General features: G+C 60.3%; 1 protein-coding gene across 1 annotated transcript in view; it reads right to left on the bottom strand.

Annotated features, from left to right (window-relative positions):
- LOC117640168 (UNC93-like protein) overlaps positions 1 to 18,817 on the bottom strand; it is a 38,029-nt gene that overhangs the window by 17,357 nt on the left and 1,855 nt on the right. The window lies entirely within an intron of this gene.

Raw genomic sequence — 18,817 nt, 5'->3', positions numbered from 1 at the left:
AATCGACTGGCACCGGCCAACACGGTTTGGTATTCTATCGTTGGCGCCTCTTCCAAGGGTCACTTTATTTACCGAAGTTGGCAACACTGTCGCATGCCGGCACGTTGCCTCAGCCGCTTGCCTCACCAGGCCAGGCCAGGCCGAGGGCCGCCGGGCTCGGCCCGGCCGAAGGGAGTCCAAGGAGCATCGCGTGGCCTCCAAGGGCGGCGCCGGTCAGGGACGGAAGCCTTCTGCCACTGCGCACTGCGCGTTAGAGGACCGCCGACTGTCCGGGCCGTGGAAAGGGCGCGAAACGCGCAGTGCTGCCACCACGCCGCCACACACGGGCCGTGGAAAGGGCGCGAAACGCGCAGTGCTGCCACCACGCCGCCACACACGGGCCGTGGAAAGGGCGCGAAACGCGCAGTGCTGCCACCACGCCGCCGCAAACGGGCCGTTAGCAGTGAGCGACACCGCGCTGGCAGCGCGCCAACGCAGAAACGCGAGACACTCCACTTCTGTTCTCCTTCCGTCGCGTTGCCGGCGTTGCCCGGCCCGCGGCGGTGCCCTAATCTAGATCATCTAGATCCCCAGCCGACGTTTTGTTTTCGTTCTCCGCGAGGAATGTTTCGCTCTGGAGAGGTGAGGTCGGCGCCAAGGTCCGGACGAGTGTGTCCCGCGGACACCGCCAGCCGCGTCACGCCGACCACTCCACGCGCCCAGCACGCGACCAGCACGCGCCCCGCACTCGGCCGGGGGACGCCCGATGCAGCCAGACGCCGTCCGCGGAGATGATCTAAATAAATACATCAGCCGGCCTCCGGCCTTGCCACCGCCGACTACACTGTCAACGAAGTGGCACTGGAGCGGCGCGGCTGGTTGAGGACCCTCGATACGCCACCGAGCCGGGCGTTGGGCTATTTTCGTTTTACGACAAAGATGAGCCGCCCGCCCGTCCCCTCCCAAATTTTCCCAAGGGATAAACAGGAAGGAAGGACTCCCGGTGCCATCCTCGAAGTTTCCGCCAAGGCCTTCGCCGTGCCAGCAGAACCGACGACAAAATGTATCGACAACATCTCAAAGGACCCCAGAGTGAACTAACCATTCTGACGGGGCGATTGCTAGTCGACCTGATCGAATCCACGGAAAACGCACTGCTCCGGACCGAACGGCGCGCTGGGCTGACGGGAGCATGCTCGCGTGGCGAATGCGATGTCGAATCGCGCCACAACAACGAGTACACAGTGTTGCACGGCAGGCTGAGCACCGCCGCGTCGCTCTGTCTCTCTCGCACCCCCTGCAGGCGTGCAGAGCGCCTCGAGGCGTGGATGCGAGGGAGACAGCGACGAAGCCTCTGTTCAGAGTCGGGCTGCAGGGAATCTAAACGCACACGCTGCTCCGCAGCGCGCGTCTGCCGGGAAGAGACCCCTATCGAATAGCTAGCCCAGTGGTTCTTAACCTTAGGGTCGCGACCCCAAGTGGGATCGCGAAAAAATTTTAAGGGGTCACGGCGAGGTAGCTGGGGTCGTGTTTTGGGCCGATTTTAAGCAGCCACTGCGTCTGACCCGAGGCGGTATTTCGTCCTCCTTCAACGGGCAATTGGTCTTTGGACCTTCCTTTAGCATGCCTTTGTTACGGAGTGTGATTATCAGTCTTAGTTTGGAAGCAGTATTGTCTCAAAGTTTACCCAAACAGTCAGAAATGTCTTTGAAAAATCGTGTTTTGGGCCGATTTTAAGCAGCCACTGCGTCTGACCCGAGGCGGTATGTCGTCCTCCTTCAACGGGCAATTGGTCTTTGGGCCTTCCTTTAGCATGCCTTTGTTACGGAGTGTGATTATCAGTCTTAGTTTGGGAGCAGTATTGCCTCAAAGTTTACCAAAACAGTCAGAAATGTCTTTGAAAAATCGTGTTTTGGGCCGATTTTAAGCAGCCACTGAGTCTGATCCGAGGCGGTATTTCGTCCTCCTTCAACGGGCAATTGGTCTTTGGACCTTCTTTTAGCATGCCTTTGTTACGGAGTGTGATTATGAGTCTTAGTTTGGGAGCAGGATTGTCTCAAAGTTGGCCGAAACGCTCAGAAATGTCTTTGAAAAATCGTTGTGACTGTTTTGGTCAACTTTGAGACAATACTGCTCCCAAACTAAGACTGATAATTGCATTCCGTAACAGAGGCATGCTAAAGGAAGGTCCAAAGAACAATTGCCCGTTGAGGAGCAAAATGCCCGCCTCGGATCAGACGCAGTGGCTGCTTAAAATCGACCCAAAACATGATTTTTCAAAGACATATCTGAGCGTTTTGGCCAACTTTGAGACAATACTGCTCCCAAACTAAGACTGATAATCGCACTCCGTAACAGAGGCATGCTAAAGGAAGGTCCAAAGAACAATTGCCCGTTGAGGGAGCAAAATGCCCGCCTCGGATCAGACGCAGTGGCTGCTTAAAATCGACCCAAACATGATTTTTCAAAGACATTCTGAGCGTTTTGGCCAACTTTGAGACAATACTGCTCCCAAACTAAGACTGATAATCGCACTCCGTAACAGAGGCATGCTAAAGGAAGGTCCAAAGAACAATTGCCCGTTGAGGGAGCAAAATGCCCGCCTCGGATCAGACGCAGTGGCTGCTTAAAATCGACCCAAAACATGATTTTTCAAAGACATATCTGAGCGTTTTGGCCAACTTTGAGACAATACTGCTCCCAAACTAAGACTGATAATCGCACTCCGTAACAGAGGCATGCTAAAGGAAGGTCCAAAGACCAATTGCCCGTTGAGGGAGCAAAATGCCCGCCTCGGATCAGACGCAGTGGCATGCTAAAGGAGGGGTCCCGTGGGGTCGCGAAACTTTTCCTGGGGGTCGCGGAAATTTTTGGCTACAAATTTGGGGTCGCGCGCCGAGAAAGGTTGAGAACCGCTGAGCTAGCCGAAGCCAGTCGAAGCCAGTCGAAGCCAGTCGAAGCCAGTCGAAGCCGTGGTCTAGGAGGGGCGACCGCCCCACCCCTCCCCTGCCGTCCCCCTCCCCCTCCCGGCGCTGCAGGCGTGGCCGGCGTGGCCTTGCGGGGAGCGCCTGGCGGGTAGGCCTTTGCGAGCACGGCTGTGCTGCGCGGCCAACGCGCTGCCTACCTCGCCGGCGCTCCCAGCCCGCTGGCTCTGCGTAGCGCTGCGCTGCACCGCGCCCGATTCGACGCGGCCGATTGCCTCCGAGGATCGGCGGGGGGAGATTTCGGCCCGCAAGTGGCGGTCATGGCGGTCTCTGATTGGTTCAGACCTCCCACTGGAGGGCGAATACCTCCTGAACGAAAACCATCTCCAGTCGGCAGGCCGTTCTGCAGGCTCGTAGCGGAGAAAATTCACACGTTCGTACAAACCGAAATCAAAGCAGAAAAAAATTAACAAATTGAAAAAAAAGTAAAAAAAAACAAAAAAAAACTGAAACTGATTTTTTTCTCTGCACATTGCCATTGTCGATACTATCACTCTCTGAAACCGACAGCTCCGTCGCGTTTCGACTCCTCCCCCCCCAAATCAATCTGCAGGCCGGTCGCGTCGCACGGCGTCGCGGTGGAACAAGCGACGCGTGCCCCACACGACGACGCGCGTCGCCACCGCCTTGTGGCGGCAAAAGACAAAATGGCGGGAGAATCATTCGAACGGCGGCACGGCGAGCTGCAGTCCTTTGCTGCACGATCATACTCACCGGCCGCGGTGCAGCGAATCCGACAAGTAAATCACTCTCATTGTGTGCAAATTCGCCTCGAAACACGGCCGGCTGTCGATACAGAGCGCTGCTTTGTAGTTGGCGCCTTCGTCAAACACGCAGGTTGGCACGCTTGTTTGCGCGCGCGCGGGATTGCCTATAACTTTCAAACGCCACTGATAAACTTTGGACGCGGACTGATTTCTTGAACGACAGCCGCCGCAGCGGAAGTCGTTCCCTCCTGCGTTATGTGAGAACTTTATCCTTTTCGCTATCTGTCTATCTCTGCGGCGCCGCGGCAACAGCCAAGCAATAGCTCGCCAAAGTAACGCCTCGACGTTTGGCGCAGACTGGCCGGCCGCTAGCCTAGCCTGGCCGCTCGGGCCGGCCGGCTGGCGGGGCGATTCCGCACAAGTCTCTCCGTCTCTCTCGCTCCCCCACGGGACGGCCCCGCGAGTGCGAGAGAGACAGCGCCAGTTGTTTTCGGAGTGAGCGTAAAGCACTCTTTGTCTGACCCGTATAGCGAGCGTACAGCTCAGCGTTCCGCCCAAGTCCGGTTCGTGATTGATTCACTTCCACGACGACCGCGTGTGCCAGTTGTAAAAGACTCCCGTTTACTCGCTCTCTTTCCCTTCACTCGCTCACTCGCTCACTCGGGCCGCCCACGTGGGGCCTGGCCTCGCGGTGGGCTATTCGCGCACAACAGCGCTGGCTGCGCCCTGGCAGTGCCTGGCTGTGCCGGCTGGCACCCCGCGCGGGAGAAAGAGATGGAGGTGACGTCCGCGCGGCCGCGGGTCCGCAGGTGATCCGAAAACAATCGCTGTGATTACGGGCAGTGCGAACAGGCGGCACTCGCGCGCTCATACACTGGCACGCGGCCACGCACACACACACAAGCACACACACACGAGACCGCTCGCCGAGTACGGCGCCGCGCCGCGACAATGGCCACACAATGTCGCCTTTCGAAGCCATCACGCCTTGTCGGGTCGACTGGCTAATTCAATCGCGTCTATGTTTGCAGCGTGCCGTTTTTGCTCTGCCTCTCTCGCCCTCCAGCGACGGCGGGCTTTTCTGCTGACGGTGTTGGAGCCGCGTTCAAACAGCCTGTCTCTCTCGCACTCGCGGGGCGTGCGGAGCCAGTCAGCTGGAGCGGAGGTGCGAGGCTCGGCCAGCTAGAGTGGCTCCTGACGTCAAAAGCCACCTGCTCCGCCCGCCTCGCCCGTCTGCCCGCTCCCACGGTCTTGCGCGCAGACGTCGACGGCGACCCCCGGCGCGTTCGGCCGTCGGGGGTCCATGGGCCGCGAAATCGGACTGGCGCACTGCTAAAACGAGGCGGTGGGTCAAGAACCGCCGGCGTCGCGGGAGACTGGTGCTGTCTCTCTCGCACTGCGGCAGGTGCCTCGGGGCGGCCGGGGCGCCGCGTGGGTGCGAGAGAGACAGGCAGCCGTGACGCCGCGATAAGGGGGAAAGCACGCGCCCTCATCCTTGGCGCGTGCGGCGTCTCTGGCGCGCGTGCGGCGCAAGCGTGACTGCAGCGGGCACGCCGGGCACGCCGGGCACGCCCACTCCACGCACTTTGCACGCCGTTTAGAGAACACGACTGGAGTCACGCGGAGTGGAGCGGCGTGGCGGCAACGCCATGGCAACGCCATGGCAACGCGCTCTGCTCGCTTTGCTGGCTTTGCCGGCTTTCCTGCCTCTGCTTCCGATCGGGATCGCTCCGCCGAATCCGCGAGCCTCGCACCCGGCTCTGTCTCTCCCTCTCTCTCGCACCCCTGCGGGACGCCCATGCCGGCCCAATGAGTGCGAGAGAGACAGCGAGCAGATGGCACTGGCTGTGCGCCGCTCCATATTTCCCAATGACGCGCATGCGCGCCGCGGCGTGCCGTGGCGTGCCGTGGCCACTGCCCTCCGCGCCGCGGCGCCGCGCGGCCGGCGCCATGGCTGCCACGGCTCGTAAGCGCAACAGCGAAAGGCTTGGCCTGGCTCAGGGCCGCCGCACTGCCGCACTCGACGCGGCCGAGCCAGAAGCCCGCGAAGCCAGCAGCAGATGGCACCACGGGCACCAGGTTCGAATCCCCGCACCGGCCGACTCCGTTTTCCATTTTTGGTCCTTTCGTGAGTTCGGTCTCGGCGCGTGCCGCGGAACCGCCGAGTGAATCCTTCCTGCAACAGCCTCGCGCTGTCGGCCAGGCCGGGCAGGCATCACCGGCCAGCCCGCCAGGCCGCCAGGCGTCACGTCGAACACTTTGTCAGCCGGGCCGTCATCTGTCGACAGCGCGCTCGCTCCGAACACTCCGAACCGCGCTCTGCAGGCGTCTCTCTCGCACCCACGGGGCGGCCCGCGCGGCCCGCGGGGGTGCGAGAGAGGCAGAACAACGCCGTGCTCCAGCCCGCGAGGTTGGTCACGGCCGCGGTGCCAGTGAGTCATGCCAGTACGTAAATCAGGCTTAATTACCAACTCGAACACCAACTATTTTTTTTTGCAGTGCTCGCACTGCCAGGCCATTAACGATCGGCATGTAATGCCTTCGAATCACACGGAGCGCGCGGAGCGGCCAGGCAATGCGGCACGACACAAAAAAGAGAAACATTTTTGACATTGCCAATTGTTTGAGTGCAGGCAAGACTCCGCTACGCTCCGCAAGGCGACGCGAGGCCCGGCCAAGGACGAATTGTTCCCCAAATCGCATTGAGCCGACGACTAAACACGGCCTGTCCGTATGATGAATCTAACACACGCCGCTGATAAATTGCATCCGATGACGTCATAGTCAGCCATCGGCGTAGTCATCGGCGCAGCCAACAACAACAACAGCGCCATCAACAACAATCAGCAGACAGGAACTTGTCAAAATCAAGGTGCAATGGCGCGGTGGCGCGCGGTGCGTACGCTAGCGCACGTCGGCACGTCACAGCGCGAGAGGCATCTCTGATCAAACAGAATAGACAGTCCAAACTGCTGACTCTTGCTGAGCTTGCACGCCGACCGTCCGAACGGCCGACTGGCCAAGGCTGTGGCTGCGGCGATCGCGCGCACTGACACCGCCACGGACACACACACACACAAACACAGGTTAGCCAAATCACTTGTCGAACGCAGCGCCACGCGGCGCACGACCCTCAGGGAAAAAAATCGAACCCCACTCCGGAGAGTTCGAGACCGGATAGCGCCATTCGGACAGCCAGGCTGACTCTCTCTCTCTCTTCCCCGCGCGGCAACACGTTTCGAATTAAGCGAGGAATTAAGTCACATGTCCGCAAGTCAGTCGGCGACCCACTAAACCACGCGGCCGACCGTCAGATGGGATTGTTTATTGGTTCGATTTGTAGAGCATCACGCACACAGGCACAATACAGTACAACGGACATGCACATCACACTCACACACACACACACACTCACTCTGCACCGGGGACCTCCTCTGCTGTGTCATTAAAGGCGCGCTCTAATTGCACACATATGATGCATGAAATATCGCGACCTTGGAAATTTCTCACGTTATCATGCATCTGGCCGCGACGCGGCGCCACTCCACGTGTGACAGCGAGTGTGCGTGTGTGTGAGTGAGTGTGTGAGTGTGTGTGTGAGACTGGGAAGCGCGATGAATCCCGTCCTGCCTGGCGAGTTTGTTTAGTTTGCCTTTCCTGTTTGAGGCGTTACGTGAAGCGGGGCTTGCAGGCCGAGCCGTCAAGCCCTTTGGAATTATCTCCAAAATTTCCACCGTCCTTGGTCCTGCAATTTTCTCGTCATCTTTTTTTTTTATCAATAGTTTTTATTTTATTTGAGCTAGACAATGAATCCGCGTGACGCGCGTGCGGCGCGTGACGCAGTCGAGACATCGAAACGAGACATATTGAACGATGTATCGACCTGACGTCATCGCGGTACGTACCGCGGTACGTATACAGGCCGTCAGGGAGTTTCCGCGCGTCAAAACGCGAGTCGATTGAGGGCGGCCAAAATAAAAGGAAAGAAACCAGAAAAAGAAAAACTGCGTGTCGGCCAATTTCGAACAGGGGGCGGCGAGCGGGGGCGAACGCGTTGACGGCGTTGACACAGGTGTGTTTGGCAGCATGAGGCATCAGTCTCGACTATAATTTGGGACCGACAGCAAGCAGCACCTGAAACAAGGCCTGCTCGTCGCCAAGCAGGATGCCTGGTCGTCGCGCCGTGCGTGCTGCGTGCGTGCACTAGGGACGTGACCTGCGCCTTCCTTATTGTCAGCAACACGCCGTACGACCGGGTCGTGACGGCTCGTGTGACGGGTGCCCCTGTCTTTGTTTATTTTTAGCCAACGTCGCTGCCAGTGCTCTGGACTCGGATAATTTTTATTATTTCCCAAAAAGAAGAAGAAGGTTGTTGTATGACGCTTCCGAGTCCCCTTCGGTTTCCTTTTTGTAACGTTTTTACGAAGTAATCGTGTAGAATTACACATCACGTCAGGAGTCGACTTACTCTGACCGTGCCGACTGGTCATCAACCCCGACACCGACACACACCTACACACACACAGCGTCGTGACACATTGAGTGCTGCTATCAACGGCGCACGAAGTGCGAGGCGGCAAGGCGGCAGGCAAGGCGCTACCTCCAACACTTGCAGTGCACGCGGACACGGCGGGGTCTTTGGCCCTGGGTGGCTTTGTTGCTGCGACCCTGACCTACGCGACGTCCGCGACGTCCGCGACGTGCGTGCTGCACCCGCTGCATCGCCGCACCCGCTGGTGCAGGCCGCGAGCACGGTGCTCGCGAGGCCGACGGAGGGCCATAGCCTTCGTCGCCCTGTCTCTCTCGCACCCGCACGGGGGCGGGGCACTCCGAGGCACTCCCACGAGTGCGAGAGAGACAGAGCCTCCTTCGGCTGCCTCTGGCGAGTCATTGGCACCGCTGTGGTCACCGAGACGAGGCCAGGCAGCAGGCCGACTGGCCAGCGCCTCTCTCCGTCTTTGTTGCAATGCCGTGCAATGCATGCGATCAAGTGCAAGCCCATCCTCGTGGCCTGGTTAAGGCGGGGCGGGGCGGGGCGGGCGGAGGCCTTGCGGTCACTTTCAATTTGTCGCCACCACTGCTGGTTTTCGAGTCGCGTCTTCTGCGAGGGTATGGGATGTCTGTCCGTCCGTCTGTGTGCATGCCAAAGAGCTCCTTCGCACTGTTGACACAGGAGGGCCAGTTCCTGGTCATGTCCGGGGGTTCTGTTTTTTCACTCGCTCCCTCCCTTCCTTCCTGCAGAGCCTGCAGAGGCGCCATCATCTCGCTCTCCGCTCCCGGTAGCTGTCAATGAATTATAAAGGCCGATCCGTTTCCTGTAGTTAGGCCCCGCATGCGCCGCGCCACGCCGCGCCACGCCGCGCAGACCGAGTGGCAGGCAGCACCTCGCCTACACTGTTAGGCCTCGTCACGAGGGGCACTGCTCCATCACAGACTGACTCCGAGAGTCGTTTTCGTCGCTCTGTCTCTCTCGCACTCAGGGGGCCTTCCCCACAGGCGCGAGAGAGACAGAGCGACGAAAAGGACTTTCGGAATCAGTCTGCTATGATCACGCTTGAAAGGTTAGTCGTAGTTTGACCAGTGTTTCACACAGGTTCTTATTGTGTACCCGCTGCCTTTTTTTTGGCGGTGCGGCAGAGGCGCCCCGCGTGGCGCGGGCAGCGCGGCCAGCGCGTCACCGCGGCGGTGACTCTACTTTCCCAAAGTCCACGCAATGCAGATGAAAGTCATATCCACTGTAGGGTCGTGTGTATGCTAAGGACTGGGTTAGCGGGGCGGGGCGGGGCGCGGCGGGGAGGCACCGGGCTGCCGATGGAAGAAACCCAAAAGCCCTTCGCTTTCCCGCGCGTCTGCCTGCCGCCTCGCTGCCCTCGCTGCTCGGTCCAGGCTGGTCGCGCTGGTCGCGCCACGCCCGGCCACCGGGCCTTAAATATTCCACCATTAGGAGGAAGTTACCAGAGCCAGCGGGCGCGGCGACGCGGCGACACACACACACGCACACTCACTCCGGCCCGATCAATGGCTCCCGCCTTTATCACGCACAGACTATCTCTCGGTACACCACTTGTGCTTACGCGCCCCCATGAGCCGTAGAAGACTGACAGCTCGAGGTAAGAGGGTGAGCAGTGAGGGGGCATCGAGTCCAAAGCAGAGATGGGGTGCTTTAAACGCCGCCGAGGCGGAGCAAGCACTCCAACGACGCTACCGCTCTGTTGCGTGCACACACCCCTGTTTTTTTCGTTTTCATTCCAGCCCCGATCTATCCCTCACGCCTGTTTGCTGTCCCCCACTCGTGTCAGAAAAATGCTCTCGGGCGTCCATGTCGTCGTTTTCGTGCGTTTTCGTCCGTCTTCGCCCTCTTCGTCGTCATCGTCCAATCCGTGGAATTCCGATGGCCCACTTTTACCGTGGCCGCCGCCACCGTCGCCCTGGCCGGCTGTGCCGCGCCGCCGCGCCACTCGGGGGCCCGTGGTGGCAGCCACGCCGCCACGCCTCGCCAAAGCGAGTAGACACCCGGCGAGCAGCGGCGTAGCAGTGGTGGCAGCAGTGGCAGCGGTAGCAGCCGCGGGACGCGACGGGGCGCTGGCCGTGGCGAGCCGCTCTGCATGTGTGTGAGTGCGTGTGTGTACGTGTGTGTACTTTGGCCGCGGCAGGTTGTCGTCGTCGAAACACCTCGCGACACAGCACCTTGCCCGCGCGCCATCCTCGCATCCTAACCTAGCCCAACCAGCTGCCCCACGCCACCGCGCCAAAAAAAGAGTGAGGGGCGAGGCGAAGCGAGGCCACCGGACTAAATGCCAAGGTGGACCCATGGCCGGACCGTTCCACCCCCGCGAGTCAGGGGCGAGTCAGGGCCGAAACGTGGGGGTGGAAGGTCTGAACCGGTGCGAACCGGTGGCTACCGGCTCGGTCCGACTCGCCGCGGCTCGTCAGGGTCCGGCTGGGCCGGCTGGGCCGGCTCGGCCCCGAGATCTTTCCTGCTGGACCCGACCGGCGACGCCGGCGACGCTGGCGACGCGAGCCCTGCACTTTCGGCCACCAACACACTGTACCTGGCCACTGCACCAGCTGCCGAGCTGTGCCCCGAGGCCTCGCCCGCATCGCCCGAGGCGCACCGCGGGATGGGGCCAGGCCAAACTCACCTGGAACCGAAACGAAAAAAAAATCAGTAAGGATTCACCTACTCCAACCCACTCGACACGCGTTTCGCAAAGCGTCTCGCCATCAAACAGTCCTCCATGTTTTCGTTTTCACAGTGCACCGCCGTGGCCGGCCACAACTGCTTCACCAATAGCCGCGCCAACAACAGCGGTAGTAATCCGTCGCCTGCTTGCTCTGCTCCGCTTGGTCTTGGACGACAAGTGGGTCAGTCGCCGGCCGAGGCGGCTGCCCAGCTCAGCCGGCTTGGGGCCCTACGCGTGCCACCACGGTGGCACCACGCCGGGCCTCTTTCTTGCGCGCGTCCCTGTGTGTCGTCGCCGCCCAGTCAAGTCCAGCCGGTGGCGGCAGACGCGGCGACGCGGCGGCAGAGGCGTGGCCCCGCGAGGGGCTTTTCGCAACCGTCGCGCCGACGCCACATCATGCGACATCGTATCAATGCATCGCCCATCGCCACACCGCGGAAATTAGCTGTCGGCTTTTCCTGTTAACTTACTTTGCCCGACCTGACTTAACCTCACTTTCTTCAGTGTCCAATTTAAATTAAAAATAAAAATGCAGCTCGTTGCCTTTGAAACCGCTTTGGCACCCTTAAAGTGGCGAGGGTCGTCGTGCTGACGGCGGTGACGGGAGGCACGCGGCGTGCGCCAAGGCTGCCGCCGCCGACGTGCAAGCCGTGCAAGTCCAGGCCACTTTGAGAAATAAACCATTGGCGCATAATTTTCACGCGACGCGTCGGCAGGTCGGGGCAAGTACCCGCCGTGCAGCCGTGTGGCGCAGCGCGCGGCGCGCGCGGCCAGCTGCAGGAAGTAAAAGATGCCCGTCAAGGTAAGAAGAAGACGCCGTCCGTAATTTACGTAACGCCGTGGATAGTGTACGTTGACCCGCCCCGCCGCCTGCAGCACGCCCGCAGCGGGATGGAGTCAAGAGCCGCGTCACATGCCAACCAACGCGCGTCGTATGAACTGCTGCAGGCTACTCAGGGGATGGGCTGCCTCGCTGGCTTGCTGGATCAGCCGTGGGCTCCTGTGACTGGAACACCTCCATCCTCCGTGCGCAGTTTGGCCAACTCATCGTTAGTTCGGACGAGGCGAAAAACCGCGGCAGGCACGTCTTTGGCAGCCGGGCCCAGCCGGGCTGGCTGGCTGGCTGGGTACCTCACCTCGAGGAATCGGTGCCCATTTTTCAGGCGATACAGGTCATCCGACCGAACCAGCCGCTCCTCTTGGCGCGTGTTGTCATCAAGTAGCGCGCCTCCTCTCAGCCAGCCGCCGCGCCAGCCAGCGAGCCGCCCGCCAGCCAGCCCGCCCGCCACCGCCGCCTCACCTGACCCATCTGCAAAGCAAGTCTGGCCCGCCGGCCCGCACCGCACGCCGGCACCAGTGGCACGCACCTCCTGCGTGCGCGTGTCCATGCCATGCCCGTGGCATGTCCATCCAGGTTTTTGACGCCCCTTCCATTATCGCCCCGACGCGAGCCGCGCGCGTAAAATTTAAATGCATAAATGTCGGCCCCACTTCCGAGCCGCGGTATGGCCTGGCTCCGTTTCCTGCTCGCTGCAGCGGACGCCGACGGACGGACGGGCGGCAGCCCGGCAGACGCACATTCCCGCGGTCATTCCCACTAGTGGGCGTTTTAATTTATTTTTGAAAGTGACCTTGCCCTTTGCGACCATTTTTCGCCTCGCTATTTGCATTTTCTGCCCGAGATGAGAGCAAATGGAAGAAATAAAAGAAACGTGACAGAAGAAAAAATAATGAATGAGGAGCGTGGCGGGAGCCTCCTTTTTTCTTTCTGTCTTTCTGGATGTGCAGCAATTGTGGCGTGCGCGGCAGCGTGCGGCAGTACAACCCATCTCCGTTGTCGCTCACCCACATTATAATACCGGCTCTCCTTGTCGCGATGCGCCGGCCGGCCAGCGGCGGCCAGCCACCCCGACGCCCCCCCCCCCCCTCTCCGCCGTCGGAAGGAAAGGAAGCTCAATTTCGCAATGTTATCAGAGCCGGACCAAAGAATGTGGCAGCGACCGAAAAAAAAGACGTAAACAAACAAACTTTTGACAGTCTTTGATTGTGCGCGTCCCGCCTCCTGTCAGCTCGAGTGGTCCTTGGCAGCTCCCCAGCAGGACCGGCAGGACCAAGCAGGACACGCCACGCGGCGGGGCGTTCAGTTGGGGGATCAAGCCGGACCTCGGGCACCTCGGGCAGCGCGCCGCAGCGTGCCGAGGAGCCAGAGCCGGAAGTAGAAAAGAAATCGCGATTTCGCGCCAAAATGGCGCTGGCATAAAGTGTGCGCTCGCGACGGCCAGGCTCGGCCGGCGCATCCACACCCCATAAAGAAGGATGATCCATGTGTAATCCCTTCCGGGCTGGACACGCCTCGACACTGTAGAAAACGGCCAAGGAAACGCGACGCGCAAATTTATTTATCAAGCAGCACCGGAAGAAGACCAGCCTATTTGCATGGCGCGCTTTTTTTTGCTCCCAAGGGGCGGGAGTCTGCCAGGCTCGGCTGCCGCCGGTATTTGGAAAACAAACAAACCCACCGCCGCCTTGCCCGATTCCGGCGCAGGGCATTGTCTTTTCGTGTGACTGTACCAAAATCCCTATCGCCTCACCTTGGCAAGCCGTGTCTCGACGCCGCGTCACGTGTGTTTCCCGCGCCGAACGTGCCTTTTCGAAGGCGGTGATGTATTTTGATAATCTCCCTACTTCTGGCCGTGGCTGGCGCGGCTGCCGGGCGCGCACGGTTTCCGCCTCCGGAGCGGTTTTGCTCTCCGCCCGCTCCGCCACGGCACTGCGCGGCACGCCGAACCTTCCAATCCGCGGCCGCCGCCACGCCGTGCTTCGCCTCGCTTCGCGCTCCGCGGTGCTCCGCAGGCCCGTCTCGCCGAAAAGCCGCTCCACCAATAGCCAGCAGCCTGGCCGGCAACGGGGTCCGGAGGAACACGCCCGTGCAGAGCCACTCCAAACAGCGTTGTCGTCGCTCTGTCTCTGCAGCCTCTGTCTCACTGACTCGGAGGTTAGGATCGCAAAGACTCGAAGATTTGCCCGACCTCCGCGCAGTACTTAAGTGTTCGTGCGTAAGTTTTGTCAAACTGCGGCAGCTTTAAGGGTGAGGTTAGGCCGCTCGCCGACGGCCCCCCGTGGGGAAGTCCGGCCGAGTCCGGCGCCGCGCGTCAGCAGCGTCAGCCAGCCAGCTACTCGCCTTTTGGCACATGCGGACGCGTCGCGGAGCGCCACGCGCGCGTTGTAAACCCGTTCTAGGCGTGGCGGCAAATGTAACGGGAGTGAGGGAGACGGATGACATGATTTAGCACCACTCTGCCTCGGCTCTGCCTCGCTCTGCCTCGCCATCACGGACACAATGGCCACGTCCTCGCTCCAAATCGGAACCGCCAGCCGCCCGCCGCTGGAAGGTGTCATGACTGTCACGAGGGGATTTTTTTTATGTCTCGGTCTCTATCTCTCGCTGCCCCGGCGTATCCTTATTGATTGATTTCCGAGAACGAGTTCACCCAACGAAAACGTCCGCGCCTTGTGCGAGATACGCTGCGTGTGACCTCCACTCTCACGTGCCGCGTTTTCGACACGTGCCAGAGCACGTGTCGCGTATGTGGTCTATCCACTGCTGGAAGCGGGCAACGCAACGTAGGCACAATTTGACTCATTTTATGATGACTGTCGTTGCCAAAACAACGTTACCATAACCTCAAAAGGCGTCATTGTCGCGTATGTGGTCTACTGCTGGAAGCGGGCAACACAGCATCGGCCCAATTTGACTCATTTTAATGATGGCAGTCATCGCCAATACAGCGTTACCATAACCTCAAAATTCGTCATCTTGGCTGGCCGCTTCCGCCAGCGCGCTGCAGCGTGGGTGCGAGGGGACTGCTTCCGCGGGCGGAGGGCGGAATGCTCCGGGCGGCTTTGTTTCGGAAGCGGGCTGCAACCGGAGCAGTAATCGGAGCGCTGGCCGCCGGGGCCGGCCGGGCCGGGCCGCTGGCTGGCGAGCGGCGGCTTGGGGCAGGTCGGGGGGTGCCCCACCGTGAAGTACCCGCCGGGGTGGGGTACCGGGCACCGGCCGGGTACCTCCAGCTGGCGCGGCGGCGCAGCAGCGCAGCACGCCGAAACGCTTGAGCGACGCAAGCAGCGAAAGCTTGAGGCAACGCAAGCGTGCCGCGCGGTGGCAAGGCGGCGGCAAGGCGGCCGGGGGTCGACAACACAACAAGAACGCGCGGCAGAGCAAGGCGCAGCAAGGCGCAGCAAAAAGCGCAAGCAGTGCGACGACGCGCGCAAGGCCAGCGGCGCCGCCGGGCGCCCCAAACTCAAGGAATGCCAACTTGACAAAAATGCCCACTTGACAGAAGTGCCAACTTCGGGTGTCTGTTTCTCAGCCACTGTTAGCACTGTTGTGATAACAACAACAAAGTAGACGTTCAAAAGACCATTTTGTAATCCTGTCATCCTACGCTGTGCAAGCCGTTCATGAGAATTGAAACTAAACTGGATATCCGCTTCGGTGCGCTGGCTCGCTTGTACGGAAAGCGCGCGGTCCGCGCGACAAACTCTGTGGGCGAGGGCAAGGACCTGGGCGATGTGCGCAGCAGCGGGGCTGCCGGTGCCTGTGGCCTGCGGGTCTCGCCACTACTAATTGGTCGGACCAATACAGGGAACCGGATAGGATGGGATAGGCTCGCCGGAGCCGCTGCGCGCCGCGCGGATCGGCCGGCCGAGGAGTTATTTTGGCGGTTTTGGCTCCACCACCCCACCCTGCCCCGCGGCGCCGCCAACGCCACGAACACCGCGAAAAGCGGCTAGCGCGGCGCATCACACACACGCACACACACAGCGCCGGGAGGTAATTACGTGTTGTACAATCCGGCTCCGAGAGAAGGGCGCGCGACGGACGATCCCAATGCGACGCCGCATGTCTTTTTACGGACTGCGACCTGGAAAGGATCGAGTGCATAGGTGTCGGGTGCTGTGTGTCTGACTGTCTGTGTGTGTGCGTGTGTGTGTGTGTGTGTTTGTCATGTGCCATGTGCCACGAGGCCCGCGCAGAGAGAAGGCCACTGTGACGGGGAAGGGAAGGTCGTCCATGCAAAGCGCCTGGCACACACACACATACGCAGCCACACACACACATGACAATGAAATGAAACACAGCACCCAGCGCCTGCTGCAGGCGGACAAGAAGGAATGCATAGGACGAGGAGTTTTATGAGCCGCACCGCCTCATTGGAGTGGAGGGCTCGGCGGTGCTCGGCGGTGCGTCGAGGTGTGATGACGAAAGCGACATCAACAACAAAATGAAAAGTAACTCGCCACATGACGATCATTATGAAAGAGGAGGAACCTGTTTCGAAAGGATGGCAGTAGTAGTTTGTTGTCGCTCGCTGGCTTTTAGACCAACGGCGGCGGCTGGACCATGGCTGGACCGTTCCCCTGGCTGCCACTGGCGGCCACTGGCGGCTAAAACACCGGCCGGGCCCCGCCATGGCTCCGCCAGCACAGCGTTCCGCGCTCGCTGCCGCCGTTCGGCTGCCGTTCGGCGTTGTGACAACAGCAGCATCATTGACGGAACAAAAAGCAAGCAAAGGCGATCATTACGGCGCGATATTGCGTGCCAGCCCGGCCCGGCCAGGCCCGGCCTGGCGTGCAGGCTCACTCCGAACAGTACCTCCCCGTCTCTCTCGCACTCGTGCGCCGGCCCTCGGGGGCGCGAGAGAGACAGAGAGACCAAGTACGGTTCGGGCCTGCCGGCCGGGCCTGGGCTGGCGGAGCTTGGCCCGGCCCGCACGAGCGGAACCGAGCATGCGGTGCCCTGGCGGTGCCCTGGCGGTGCCGGGACGACACGAGTATGAGCTAGGCCCGGCACGGCACGGTGCGGCGCAGGCACTGAGAGGCACGCCGCGCAGCGCCACGCCGCGCCCTGCGGCTCATGGCCACCTCGACTATTCGGCTCGTGGAAATGACCTGCGCGGCTGTCCCGCGCATCCTCAATCCACGATGCCGTGCGCCTGCCGAGCCTCCGAGCGCGCCGGGCCTGCCGCCAACACGCGCAGGCGCATACAGCAGCCATTTAAATTTTTTTTTTAAAAAATAACGTTTGTGATGTTAGCTTTTAGGCGTGAGTGTACTTTAAGCGTTTTGTCGGGCCTCCGGTCGTTAAACCTCACACGAGAGTCACTGCCGCGCACAGCCACTGCAAACCCCTCCCCCGGGAGAGCGCCTGGGAGGTAGGCAGTCCCGTCGACAGGCGTGCACGACGACGGCCTACCCTGGGAAGTGCAGGGGTTCTCAGGACATCTAGGACTTGAACTTGACACCTCTGGCTGTCGAAGATCAAACGGCGTGCGCTACGTTTCAGTTTGTGGAGCATCAAAAGAAGTTGGTCGTGCGATTGGTGAGTGAGGCGCGTAGGCGCGGCAGCGTTCCTGCCAAAGGCGGTCAAAGGCGGCCAAAGCCAAAGGCAGTTGGCTGGCCGACGGCGACTTTCGTGCGAGACTTTCTTTCGCGTGCAGGGGATACGCGCGAGCTCATACGTGCATCTCTGCCAAAATCTGACTCGTTCCTCTCTGTCCCTTTCGACACTTTTGTCGTCACACACGCCAATCTTACACAACACGCGCTTCTCTTGTCCACATTTTCATGGGCAAAACATATGAGCGAACGCCGCTGGGCGGTGCGGCGGTGCACAGCATGCTGTACGTCGTTCTAGACCATACTGATGGCACTAGCCCGACACCACTTTTCCCGTCATCTTTTCGTCCAGCACGCCATTTCGCGCTTTTAGACTTGACAGTAAAATAATGCTCTGATTTGCCTCGCTGTCCATGGACTAGACCTCCGCTGGTTCATATCGAACCCAGTGCAGAAATAAAGATTTTCCATGACTGGGTAACATGTCACGTGTTGATGTACACCCAGACCACTCTTACTGACCTACGGCCGCCACCATACGAGGCTAGTGCAGTTGTTGCGCCGAAATTGCGGCACAGTCCCAACTAGTCCTCCGCGAAGGTTCGGACCGAAGAGCCAAGGCAGTTTGACATTGCATGACAAAGGTTGTGGCTCTCTCTCTCTGCTTGCGCCCAATTAAAGTGACCAAATGACAAACTTCCTGTATTTGTGTGTCTGTGTGTGTGAGTCAGTCAGCGAGCCTCTGGTTGTGTGTGTGTCTGTGTGCGTGTGTGTGCTGAAATGATGACCCTCTGGCAAATCACAACTGTCCGTCCCGTTTGTTCATGCAGTGGCGGTAGGCATGAACCTCCGGCGTCAAAAAATAACTACACACGCACGCACACACACACACACACACACACACACACACACACACACACTGAAAGAGTGAGGGGTTTATCCCATTGGCCCATCCATCCCGTTGGTCCATCCCTTCGCAGGAGCTGAAGGACATTGCTCGCTGCGCGGCATGGACTCGTGCGTGGATGTCTCCGCTAGTCACCTCCCCCTCCTTAGAGTCCTAGACGGTCCTAGGAACAGTTCCAGGATCGTAGTACCCCAGGAGGTACCGATAAAACGTGCTCCCTTCTGCAGGGAGGCACCCGTCATTCAAAGACTATCCGCATGATGTGCTGCCAAATTGCGAATGGAGGTGGCCTAACGGGGTTCGCGTTGGAACCACGCGGCGACGGGGCAAAGTGGGAGAGGGGGCAATCACTTACGCGCTCTTTGCACCCCACTGGGCGAGCGGAGAGGCCCCGCCGTGCCCTGCCATGCCTCGCCCGACCACCTGGACCTGACCGAGTGAGACGAGCTAGAGCAGACTGCGCCACCCAATCATAGCTTGATTTGGTTATCCTACAGCTTACTGTTGGGCTATTTTTGCTGCCTCACGCCTTCCTGGCTCTTCCCTTCTTTTCCTTTTCTTGGCCCGCTCTGCGTGCTCTGCGTGCTTTGCGTGCCTTGCTTGCCGTGCTGTCGCGAGGCGGGGCGTCGCGGGGCGTCGCGGGCCGTAGTGCGGCCC

This window comes from Thrips palmi, unplaced genomic scaffold (assembly GCF_012932325.1).
Source record: "Thrips palmi isolate BJ-2018 unplaced genomic scaffold, TpBJ-2018v1 HiC_scaffold_12, whole genome shotgun sequence".
In the NCBI taxonomy this organism is placed as follows: domain Eukaryota; kingdom Metazoa; phylum Arthropoda; class Insecta; order Thysanoptera; family Thripidae; genus Thrips; species Thrips palmi.
Note: the sequence above shows the minus strand (reverse complement) of the source record. Positions and strands in the feature narration are given on the sequence as shown.